Source organism: Canis lupus, unplaced genomic scaffold (assembly GCF_011100685.1).
Source record: "Canis lupus familiaris isolate Mischka breed German Shepherd unplaced genomic scaffold, alternate assembly UU_Cfam_GSD_1.0 chrUn_S824H988, whole genome shotgun sequence".
NCBI lineage: Eukaryota > Metazoa > Chordata > Mammalia > Carnivora > Canidae > Canis > Canis lupus.
In genome coordinates, this window is record NW_023331782.1 from 527 (window position 1) to 13,695 (window position 13,169).

The following is a 13,169-nucleotide window of genomic DNA, read 5'->3' on the forward strand; positions in this document are numbered from 1 at the left end:
TGGGATTGACCTCTATTTTGGTCACTCACTAACTCTGCTTTGAATTGGCTCCTCAAACACTCTCAATTTCAACTTCTTAACTTTTAGCTTGACATAGTTTTGCCTAATAGGGCTGCTGCAAGAATAAAATGATGTAACAGTGCATGCAGATCACCTGTCATAGGTCTATCCTTAACAAATGCTACCCATTATTATGTCACCATTATTATCATTACCACAGGCTGGGGACTGCATGGAGAAAAATACATTAAATGGGCATTCTGGGGGCGCCTGGGTGGCTCAGTGGTTGAGTGTCTGCCTTTGGCTTAGGGCATGATCCTGGAGTGCCGGGATCGAGTCCCACATCAGGCTCCCTGCATGGAGCCTGCTTCTCCCTCTGCCTGTGTCCCTGCCTCTCTCTGTCTTTCATAAATAAATAAATAAATAAATAAATAAATAAATAAATAAATAAATCTTTAAAAGGGGAGGGCATTCTGGGGGTGCCTGGGCTCAGTTGTTTAAGTTGCTGACTCTTGATTTCAGTTCAGGTCATGATCTCAAGGAAATGGAACCGAGTCCCCTGTCAGGCTCCTCACTTTGTGCAGAGTCTGCTTGAAATTCTCTCTCCCTCTGCTCACTCTTGCACTTACATTGTCTCTCTAAAATAATAAATAATCTTAAAAAGGAGGGGAGGGCATTCTGGGATTTACTAGTTGCTTAACTCTGGACAAGCTACTAACTTCCATGAGCTTCAGTTTTCTCAAACAGAAAGGAAACCCACGTCTACCTAAGTATCAATATATGTCGTTTTTAAGAGTTAGATGATACAAGTGAAGACTTTGTCCAGGCAGGCATTAAATGTTCAATAAATATAGCTGTTCAATAAAAATAAGCTGTATAATTAATGAGGGGATACAAAGTGGTCTAGGGCTCCCTTTATTGCTGAGAATCACCTGAGATTCTGTTCTGTTTTTCAGATGACAAACCAGATGACCAGCCAGATGCCTCAGACAAAAAAACAGAGCCAGAATTCCCCAAATTCCTAAACCTTTTGGGCACAGAGATCATTGAGAATGCAGTGGAGTTCATCCTTCGCTCCATGACGAGGAGCACGTAAGCACTGAGACAGACCTTGCTTTTGTCCAGTTTGCTGTTGGTAATGACCACATTGCATTAAAATGAATGAGAAACAAAATTGTGCATGACAATATATTATTTGAGTTGAAAAGTATTGCCCTACCTTAAGATAAATTTGCATCGCAATGAATTTTCCTAAACTCTTTTGGAGTGTGTACATTCCCAACATGTAGTTCCATAAAATATTTTTTATCTCAGTGCCAGTGCGGGTAGGAGCACTAGACCAGGGATAGAAAGCCAGGTTCTGGTCTTCACACATGTGCTACTTGACTGGGTGAACTCCTTCTCTGAGTGCCTCAGTTTCCTCATCTGTAAAGTTAAAAGAATAAAGGACCCACCCAGTCCAGGCACTGTAATTCTTTGGTGAAGATGGTGGGCAGTGACGTGTTCATTAGTAAGAGGTGTGATGAGTCCTGCCTTTATCTTCTAGTTTGAGAAACTGAAGAGGGTTAGCAGAGGGAATAGCTGATCTCTTTTCAGAGACAATCTAGAGAACCTCTCATATGAGTATTGATCATGAGGGATTGCCATGGTGGCAGAGCATATAGCCCAGAATCTTCCCAGGGTTCCCTACCTGCTTCCAAGCCCCTGTGTCCAACTCCTAACACATCTTACTCCAGTCTATACACAGCTCTGATTTTCACTTCTACTTTGCCCTATTGTCATTCCACCCACAGTCATCTCCCTACTTTCAGCTTTCCTGGATCCAACCTGCTCTGAATTTCCAGGCATTTTCAATCTCCACTCACTGAGTCTCTCTTTCAAAGGCCCCAAAGCAGAGCTTGACAAAGTGTGGTCTAGAATCTCCTGGAGAACTTGTACAAAATGAAGTTTCCTTCATCCCGTCTTGCATCTTCCTAGGGCAAAGCTAGGGATATGCTTTTTAACAAGCTTTCTGGTGATTCTGATAGCCCATCAATTTTGAAAGCCCTCCATTAGATGCTCTGCACTACATGGACCTTAAAGGTCCACCTACCCTTTAAATTTTTATTCATATTTGTGTAAATGTGCATCTTGACTTTTGTTTTAGGGAAAATGCTTCTGACTTCTGTTCGATTCTCAAAAGGGTCTATGACCAATAACAGATTAAGAAACACTTCTACAGAGAAGTAATCAAGGGCCATGTTGTAATCTCTGATTTGCTTAAATCAATATGTTATCATGTGGATAGGCAGGATTCTGCATACCATCCTCATGCACAAACTATTGAAACTCACAGATGTTTATTTTTGTATTGTTATTTTCTTATTATGATTGCTTTTGCAACCACTGAGTTCCTGGGATTGTTAATATAAACAAAGAGGAAACCCGCAAGCAAGCACAAAGTACTTATTGCACTCCTGTTGAATATTGTTACAAAGCACAACAATAGCAATGCAAGGAGTTGAGATAGTATTCTTTTTATTTCTTGCCTGGGGAATTCCCCAGATGTAAACTGGAACTTTTTTTTCTCTGTTAACCCTGAAAGCTCATTATCTGAAATATAAGACAACTGATGTCAGCTCTGGGTTTGGGAATGGCAGCTTGACTTCAACCATTTCCTCTTTTCCACATTGTTTTCTAAGTAAATGATGTTCTTTCTGTTTCTGGAATTTAAAACCACCTCAGGCTCTCTGCCCTTGCTTTCATTTCTGCCTAAAATGCTCTTTCCTTCTCTCGTGACTAGTGCTTTGTCCTGGTAGCTCATCTAAAAGTCACCACCTTGGAAAACAATTCTATTGCCTCTCTTATTCACACTATCTTCTCTCAATTCCCTATAGTTCTTCTCTCTTACTTTACCCTTGTCATAGTGTCGTTATATATATACTCACCATCTTTATTTATTTTTAATCATGTAGCTATATGAAAGTGGGGACCAGATCTATCTAGTTATGGCTCTAACACAGTACCTTACAGATTGAATGAGACATTCAGAAAATAATTGTTGAATTGATTAACTAAGGCAAAGTATCTTAGAGATCAGATCTAAAACCCATTATTGCAATTTGACTGAGAAAGCCTGAGGGATCTTTGTTGAAAGCACACAGCAGTCCTTGCTCAAGGGAAAAATCTAGCCGTCCTTTCTTCCAAGGGAAGACCATAAATATAATGGGGATGGGGAATGGGAGGAGACATCAAGATGTATTCTAAGTCCTTAGACACAAAGTAGGGGCAAAAAACTGGGAAGGACAAATCCCTTGTAGAATGTTAATTCCCTTGTCAAAGATTTGCAGTCCTTATGGTAAAATGACATAGCAAATGCAGTGATGACTAATATGCTAACTAAGATAAATGTCAGCAAATCATCTCAGGTAATTTCTAGAGAATGAAGTTGTCACTGACAGCAGGATACTTAGGGAAGTGTTTATGGCAAGGATGAGATACAATTTGGGCCCTTCAAAGATAAAATGAGATTTGATTAGAGAGAATGACAGGGATGGGGGAACTTTATAAAGATGAGAATTTTCTTGATTTACTCTAATATATCTGATGTGTAAGTACTGTGTAAGGCACATAATAAATACCATATGAGTGCTTTCCAGGGCACTGACTAGAATAGCTCACTTTCTCCACTCTGGATTAGAGCTATGTTGACTGGATTCTGGTCACCATTGTCTGAAAAACATACATATTCTTAATTCCTCTGACCCCTCAAGAAGGTTCCAGTCTTTGTGAATTTCCTCTCACCTGCTGAATTTCCATGACATATATTTTCCTGTTTCCTCCCTACCTCTAGCCATTCTTTTGCATTCTTTCTGACTTTTCTTTATGCATCTGCCCTTAAACATTACTCCTTGAAGCTCCAAATATAGCCAGCGTGGGTCTTCAGATGGGCAATATTATTACCAGATCTTTCCTGCTTGTCACCACCTTTCTTGAATCACTGAATATTCTACCTCTAAATTTTTTGCTTTATCATTGTTTTTCTTCAGCTCCACTGACTAGCTGGCCTAGCAGAGTCCTTCCTCGCCTCTTTCCTGAGCTCTTTTTATTATTTATGGTTGGTTCCACTGTTTCTGTCTGTCCTTCCTCCAAACCATCCTCTACTCATTGTCAGATAACAAAAACACAAGTTGGGTTCTATTACTGCTATGCTTGAAACCCTTTTGTGAATTTCCATAGGCTGAAAATCAGAACAAATGCATTTGGCTGATGTTAAAATGTTCTTCCCTGAGGCCTGTGTATCTTTCAATCGCGAATCTCACTCCTGAGGTTCAAACGCCTGATGCCTCAATGACAAACGATTTGTTTCAGAATGTGTCATGTTTGCATAAACCCCCAACATCCTTGCACATGGCTCTTCGCTGTGCCAACAAGGCCTTACGAGGTAGACTTGCTTGTTTACCTAGCAAGTCTAATCATTTTTTCAAGTCCAATTCAAAGACAAGCTCTGTGAAGACATCACAGACCCCTACAATTACAGAATGCCGATATTTATACTCTGGATTTCCTAATGCTTTGTAGGAACCTTCATGTCTGTTTTTCTTTCCCCCTCATTGTTTTCAATTGTGTCTATTTTCTCCACTAGACTATGAACTCCTCCAAAGGCCATAGATTAATCATTTTATCCTTTCAGCAGCTACCTGCACTCTACCCTTGAACAGTATTAGTTCTTCTAGTATTAACTCCTGATTCTAGAGATCTCAGTTTTAGACTTTGCAGTTTACCAGCTTTGTGACTTGGACATGTTGTTTAATCTCTTTGATCTTTAGAAGTTTTTTTTCGTACATAAAAAGATAAAATTCATTCATTTATCCATTTACTATTTATTTAATGCAAACATTTATTAATTTATACTATATGCCAGGCACTGTTCTAGGTGCTGGGGATATATTACTAAACAAATATACCAATATATCCGTCTTATACAGTTTATATATAAATAGACACCTAATGAATAGATTTTTTTTGGCAAATTCAAAGAGGTAGTTGTGCAAACAGATAATTCACAAACTACAAGCTGTTATGGAGGTATTGAATTTATGACACTTATTTATGGCACTTATTTATGACATAGGAAAATCTACAGAAGAAAACTGGCTCAAATATTTTAAGACATCCTAGTGATTATCCTAACATTCTTATTTAATCTCAATCCTAATTTATTTTTTGTCTTTATCTTTTTTCTTTTCAAGAGGATTTATGGAATTTGATGATAAACAAGGAGAACATTCAACAAAGTGACTTCCCAGGTGACTTTTTTTTCAAAGATTTTATTTATTTATTCATAAGAGACAGGGGGTAATGCAGAGGCAGAGGGAGAAGGAGGCTCCCTTCTGAGCAGGGAGCCAGATGTGGGGCTGGATCCTAGGACCCTGGGAACACAACCTGAGCCAAAGGCAGATGCTTAACCAACAGAGCCACATAGGTGCCCTCCCCAGGTGATTTTAACTTACAATTTATAGCTAAAATAATAGCATACTGAACAAAGGGTCTGTCTTATTTTATTTAATTAATTTGGGCATCCCTGTGCCTACCTATAAGCAAAAAAGGTGTATTTTTTTGTGTTTTTTGCATTTGTTTTTGCTGTAGTTTCTTAAACTTAATTTTAAATACATATTTTTTTATCATCATAAAGTCACAGACCTAATAAGATTATCTTAAGAAAGGAGGCACAGCTGCAGGGTGCAACATGTAAGCACTGGGAGTTAGGAGACCTGGTCCTGCCCCAACTCTGCTAGTCACTTGCTTTGTGTGCTTGGCACATGAGGGGATTGTGTGCACTAAAATATAAGGGCCCATGTAACTGTGCAATTAGTTACTTATGAGAAGAGTGAGATTTGCTGAACCTAATTTCAGGAGAAAAGACTAACAAACTCTCTAATCTCACATAGTTGGATTTATAGTTGTCTCCCCTTATCTGTGAAGAATACATTCCAATACACCGGTGGATACCTGACACTGGATCTCATTGATACTATGCTTTTTCCTATATATATACATACCCGTGATAAAGTTTAATTTACAAACTAGGCACTGTTACAGATTAACAATAATAACTAATAATAAAATAGGAGAATTTTAATAATATACTGAAATAAAAGTTATGTAAATGTGGTCTCTCTCTCTCTCAGAATATCTTAGTGTACTGTACTCACCCTTCTGATGATGATGATGAAGTGAGATTATAAAATGGCCCCATGATGAGATGAAGTGACACAAATGACACAGACATTGTGATATAGCATTAGACTACTATTGATGTCCTGACATTATGTTAGAAATAAGATCGTCTGCTTCCAGACTTCAGTTGGCTGTGGGTAACTGGAATTGTGGAAAGCAAAACCATGAATAAGGGGGAACTAGAAACAATATAGTTTGAGTGCTCAGAAACACTCACTGGTTCCTTATTCTATTCTCTTGGGAGAATGGATATTGAAATACAAAAAAAAAAAAAAAACAAAAAAAAAGAAATACAAAAACAGAAATGATATAGCTGAGAACAATTATTTTATGAGTAGCTAGCATAAACAATACATACTCTGCTTTAAGCATTAAGCTAAGTGCTGTATATATAGTACCTAATTTCACTCTAACATCACTATAAAAATGAGTATTGTTATTCTTTAATTTTATAAGTAAGGACTATGACCAAGTCACTAACATAGCCAAGTGAGAAAGGGAAGAGGGAAAGATTTGAACTCAGGCAGCCTAATTCCAGGTTGTGCATTCTATCACTATGCAGTAGTGCTAGTAAATAACAAAGAACAGTGCAGAAGGAAGCAGTTGAAAAGAGTGAGCAAGCTGTGTGATCTTACACATGCCTTCAAGGTGCCCACAGAAACAAAACACCACCCCTTTGGTTAATTGAGTTATCTTACATGTATTTCCAGGAAGCACGGTCTTTCCTAACTCTATTTCATATCTGATCTAGGAATGCTCCTTTTCCCTATTGTCTCCACTTTATGACCTGAGTGTTAGTAATGTCGGCTCAGCAAGTTACTATCATATTACCCAGGAACTTAACCTATTCTTTTCTGTAAGCTTCTAAGGACAGAAATCAGTTCTGGGCATTGGAATCAAGACATACTCAACCCAGACCCCCAAACCAGCTAAGCTTCTAAGAACACTCACTTACGCTTGCATTTCCCATTTCCATCTTCTTAGAGCACAGCTTACCTCTTGTTGCAGGTTCCAACCCTCAGCTGGTTTATTCAGAGGCTGCTGGCACGCACCTCTACCATTGGTACCCACACCCTGAATCCTTGGAATTCTACACCAGCCATTCAATGTGGGAGATAGTCCAATAGACAAGATGCCATTAAGGAATATAAAGAGCAGAGGAGATGGAGAAGAAAGAAGTTCAAGCTGTTGAACTTGTCTGCTCTTGGTTGTGCAACCCTGGGGAGGTCACTTGGCCTCCCTGAGTTTCACTTCACTCCTTATTAAGGTCAAAAATTTAGGGAACTTAATTGTTCCAGACCTTAATGCCAGAATTTTAACTGCATATAAAAAAACGTTGAGTAGGTTCATGAACCAATTGTGCATGCTCTGATGGGCAAGGAGGAATGGCTCAACTTAGGGACATAAAAAAATGGGCTAGGGAGAGGGAAGCCTCTCCCTAGAGAGGGAAGGCCAAGATCAAATTTTGAATGGTTTGATCAGGAGTATCTCTTTAAACCCTAGTGATTATGCATGTAATAGGTAGCTTTAAAAGTTGCACGTGTATGATAATTGCCACATCTAATCAAAAGCAAGTCACCACTTTAGAATTAAATGACTCACAGCATTGCCTATTTCTCCAGTATAGAAAATAGAAAAGATGACCAAAGTTCTAGGTTTGTCCTAAATTAAGATAGACAGACGGATAAATACATGGATACCCCATCTTTCTCCTATAACACATGCCCCTTTCTTACAGACTCCTTTAGTGCTTATTTAATCTGCACTTACTATGTGTCAGATTCTACCTATTTCTATCAAAATAAATAATGATGTCCAGCCATTGAGAAGTTGACAGCGTGGGCTATCATTTAGCACAACGTACCCCAGGACTCTGGAGGGAAATTAAAGTCATGTATAAAAGTGCCTTGGACATGCCTTGGAGAAAGGAAGTAAGGGACATGTCTGGAGAGAGCGGTGAGCACTTAAAGGGCTTTACAAAGAAGGTGAACTTCTGTACATGTCTCAGATGACTGATAGGGACAGAGTCTCAAAGCAACTCATGCAATAGTTGGACACTTAATCTGAGACCCCTCCCAACCTCTGCTTGATCACATTGGTACAACTTCCTTATGTTAGTAGCCTTAAAACTTATTTCCTATTGTCCAGCATCATTTGAAATAAATCATAGGGATTCAAGTACCCTAGTGTCTTAAGTCACTAGACATCTTAAGGTATAAATTTTTCTTCTTGTAGTTAAAAAAATCTGATGAACCTCACTAGGCTATTGTCAAAGAAGTAAAAGTTGGGGAAAGTGCTTCATGAATTCTTAAATTCTAATTATGTGTTTTGAATTAAGAAAAAATATACTATGTACTCAGTAGATCACATCTGTAGAGTTGTTGAGTCAGAACTTTCTGAGGGACCTGGGAATAAATACATTTTGGGGTGGGGTGGAGGGAATAAATACATTTAATAGGAAATCCTCATGCCGTTGAAGAGCAAACTACAGTGGGCATGACATTCCTTAATACCCACTCCATGATGTCTTATGGGAAAAATTTCTTGTTGAATTTAGAGAAAGAAAAATTTGCCTTCCCTAAAAACTACTTCTTCCTTTCTGATTGTAAGATTTATGTAGCATGGTCTATTCTTTTATTTTTTTTTTCCTGTCTATCCAGAAACTCAAACTAAAACTGATGACTCACTTTATCCCTAAATTTAACCTATGAGCATCCTCCCTTCATCTTTGTTGCTGATTCTTGCCACATATATCTTGCATTTTCATTTTTTGTTGTCGTTGCTTATTTCCTCAAATAGTATTATGGTTGATATCATTATAAATCATTTCACATTTTAAAGTGCAGAGGACATAAAAATGTTAGAGAAAAGCTTAAAAACTTTTTGTTATTTTTCTTAAATATTAAGCCCTCTATAGTTGGTAATTGTTTCCCTCTATCTGGCTTGTGTTTCTAAGGACACACCCCACAAGATTCCAGAATAACCCAAGGGCAGCCAATCCTGCTTTTCCAGTTCTGCTTCAGGAGTCCTCCAGAGCAGAGGCCCAAAAGCAGCTCCAAGCAAGTTCTCAGGATTCAGGACCTGGTTCAACCAAACACAACTATTTTGAACATCCTGACTTAGCATTCTTGCCTCTAGAAGTCAGAATAAATGTGTCTTCTTAATGTCACATATCCTAGTCAACTGAGGAGATTTTTGTGATTGATGGTACCAGTAACTCTCCTGAGCATATTTAAAGTTTTTAATGATGCAAAAAAAATATAAAATATACAATTATTATTAACTACAATAACCAAAGGATGGTTCAAAATAAGGAAGCTAAAGCCCAGATAAAGTAACAAGTCCAAAGTCACAGTAAATGACAGAAGAAGAATTTGAACCTGACTCAAAGAACAAACTCTTAGCCCTACAAATGTATGACATTTCACAGTTAAAAGTTTCACATGTCCTTTTTGGAAAGTCTTTCAAATATATCTGAGCCCACTCTCCTGGACTAAAAACCAATCATTTTTTTAAATTAACAAGCCTATTACTATTCCAGAGAGTCTTTATCATTCTCATAGAATAGCAGAGTATCAGGGATGGAAGAGTCCTGGAAAAGTCTTGTGCAGCTCTCATATTGTTCTACCACCTGATTACCACAGAGGCAGGTACCCAGTAACCATTGCTATGGTTCTTGCCAACTTGGTCATAGAGGAGGATTAAACCCCCTATAAAACCTGACCTATCTGAGTCGGAAAGATTCTCCCAGAATTATTATATGGACAGTAAGACCAGACTGAAAATCATGGAACATGATGATAATAATCATGGCAGTGTTCTAGAATAAAGGATCTCTCTACTTCTATTGAGTTCTCAAGAGTTGTGCTGGGTTTGGCCTTTCCTAAGCATTCTCACTCTAAAAGGAACACCAGTGTTTCAATAAATATTTTGTTTGTCTTGCTTCCTATTTTAATAGCCAAAATTTGTCTTCAGGCAACAGAAAGGACCTTTAATAATATAGATAACTACACAAAGAGTAAACACCTACAAAATACCAAAAATACGGAATGGGAGGGGCAAGATGGCAGAAGAGTAGGGTCTCCAAATCCCTGTCTCCACCAAATTACCTAGAAAACCTTCAATTATCCTGAAAATCTATGAATTCGGCCTGAGAATTAAAGAGAGAACACCTGGAATGCTACAGTGAGTAGAGTTTGCGCTTCTATCAAGGTAGGAAGACGGGAAAAAAGAAATAAAGAAACAAAGGCCTCCAAGGGGAGGGGCCCCGCGAGGAGCCGGGCTGAGGCCGGGGCCAGTGTCCCCAGGACAGGAGAGCCCCGTCCCGGAGACGCAGGAGCTGCACCCACCTTCCCTGCGGAAAGGGGCTCGTGGGGAGTTGGAGCAGGACCCAGGAGGGCGGAGGATGCCTCGGGCTCCCTGGGACAGTAAAGACACCCTGCGCCCCGGGAGAGTGCGCCGAGCTCCCTAAGGGCTGCAGGGCGCACGGGGGACCTGGCGGGACCCGGAGCAGCTCGGAGGGGCTCGGGCAGAGGAATAGAGGCTCCGCGGAGGGGGCTCTCTGGCGTGTTCCAGGAGAGAGGAACACGGAGGGCTCCGGCGGCGGCTCCGGGAGGGGGCTGCGCGGGCCCGGGAGCGCGAATCCAACCAGCGCAGGGCCCCGGAGCACAGGGCGCCGGACACAGGCCCAGGATCCCGGCCTCCCCGGGACACGGCAGGAGGCCGGTGAGGGCCCAGGACAGCGAAGGACCGCTTCCTGACCGAGCTGAGCAGATCAGCGGGGCCCCGCGCGCAGCGAGACTTCAAGGACCTGCAGACGGAGAGCTCCGGAGTTCCTGCGTGGGAGCTGAATCCAGGGCTCCAGAAGCTGGCCCCGCCATCTAGGGCTGTCTCCTCCTGGGGCCTCACGGCGGTAACAACCCCCACTGAGCCCTGCCACCAGGCAGGGGCAAGAGCAAGCTCCCCCAACTGCACCCCCTCCCCCCCCACACCATGAAAATCAGCCACCGCAGGCCCCTCCCCCAGAAGACCAGTCTGAGACGGACAACTTACAGGAGAAGCCAAGGACTTAAAGTAACAGAAGATCAGAAGATACTCCCACATGGTTACCTCTTGTTTTTTTTTTTTTTTTTTTTTGCTTTTTTCATTTGTTTCCTTCCCCACCCCCCTTTTTCTCTCCTTTCTTTCTTTTCTTTCTCTTTTTTCTTCTTTTTTTTTTCGGTTTTTTTTTTCTTTCCTTTTTTTCTTTCTCTTTTCTTTACTTCTTTCTCTCCTCTCTTTTTCTCCTTTTCCCAATACAACTTGCTTTGGCCACTCTGCACTGAGCAAAAATGACTAGAAGGAAAACCTCACCTCAAAAGGAAAGAATCAGAAACAGTCCTCTCTCCCACAGAGTTACAAAATCTGGATTACAATGCAATGTCAGAAAGCCAATTCAGAAGCACTAGTATACAGCTACTGGTGGCTCTAGAAAAAGCATAAAGGACTCAAGAGACTCATGACTGCAGAATTTAGAGCTAATCAGGCAGAAATTAAAAATCAATTGAATGAGATGCAATCCAAACTAGAAGTCCTAACGACGAGGGTTAACGAGGTGGAAGAACGAGTGAGTGACATAGAAGACAAGTTGATAGCAAAGAGGGAAACTGAGGAAAAAGAGACAAACAATTAAAAGACCATGAAGATAGATTAAGGGAAATAAACGACAGCCTGAGGAGGAAGAAAAACCTACGTTTAATTGGGGTTCCCGAGGGCGCCGAAAGGGACAGAGGGCCAGAATATGTATTTGAACAAATTCTAGCTGAAAACTTTCCTAATCTGGGAAGGGAAACAGGCATTCAGATCCAGGAAATAGAGAGATCCCCCCCTAAAATCAAAAAAACCGTTCAACACCTCGACATTTAATATGTGAAGCTTGCAAATTCCAAAGATAAAGAGAAGATCCTTAAAGCAGCAAGAGACAAGAAATCCCTGACTTTTATGGGGAGGAGTATTAGGGTAACAGCAGACCTCTCCACAGAGACCTGGCAGGCCAGAAAGGGCTGGCAGGATATATTCAGGGTCCTAAATGAGAAGAACATGCAACCAAGAATACTTTATCCAGCAAGGCTCTCATTCAAAATGGAAGGAGAGATAAAGAGCTTCCAAGACAGGCAGCAACTAAAAGAATATGTGACCTCCAAACCAGCTCTGCAAGAAATTTTAAGGGGGACTCTTAAAATTCCCCTTTAAGAAGAAGTTCAGTGGAACAGTCCACAAAAACAAGGACTGAATAGATATCATGATGACACTAAACTCATATCTCTCAATAGTAACTCTGAATGTGAACGGGCTTAATGACCCCATCAAAAGGCGCAGGGTTTCAGACTGGATAAAAAAGCAGGACCCATCTATTTGCTGTCTACAAGAGACTCATTTTAGACAGAAGGACACCTACAGCCTGAAAATAAAAGGTTGGAGAACCATTTACCATTCGAATGGTCCTCAAAAGAAAGCAGGGGTAGCCATCCTTATATCAGATAAACTAAAATTTACCCCAAAGACTGTAGTGAGAGATGAAGAGGGACACTATATCATACTTAAAGGATCTATTCAACAAGAGGACTTAACAATCCTCAATATATATGCCCGAATGTGGGAGCTGCCAAATATATAAATCAATTATTAACCAAAGTGAAGAAATACTTAGATAATAATACACTTATACTTGGTGACTTCAATCTAGCTCTTTCTATACTCGATAGGTCTTCTAAGCACAACATCTCCAAAGAAACGAGAGCTTTAAATGATACACTGGACCAGATGGATTTCACAGATATCTACAGAACTTTACATCCAAACTCAACTGAATACACATTCTTCTCAAGCGCACATGGAACTTTCTCCAGAATAGACCACATATTGGGTCACAAATCGGGTCTGAACCGATACCAAAAGATTGGGATTGTCCC

The 13,169-nt window shown here is 40.4% G+C and overlaps 1 long non-coding RNA gene across 1 annotated transcript; it reads left to right on the forward strand.

Moving 5' to 3' along the window:
- The first annotated feature begins 960 nt into the window (after positions 1-960).
- LOC119879433 lies at positions 961-9,265 on the forward strand. The gene is made up of 3 exons (XR_005387514.1): positions 961-1,092; positions 5,232-5,288; positions 9,176-9,265. It is a non-coding gene; the product is annotated as an uncharacterized LOC119879433 (long non-coding RNA).
- The last annotated feature ends 3,904 nt before the right edge of the window (positions 9,266-13,169 follow it).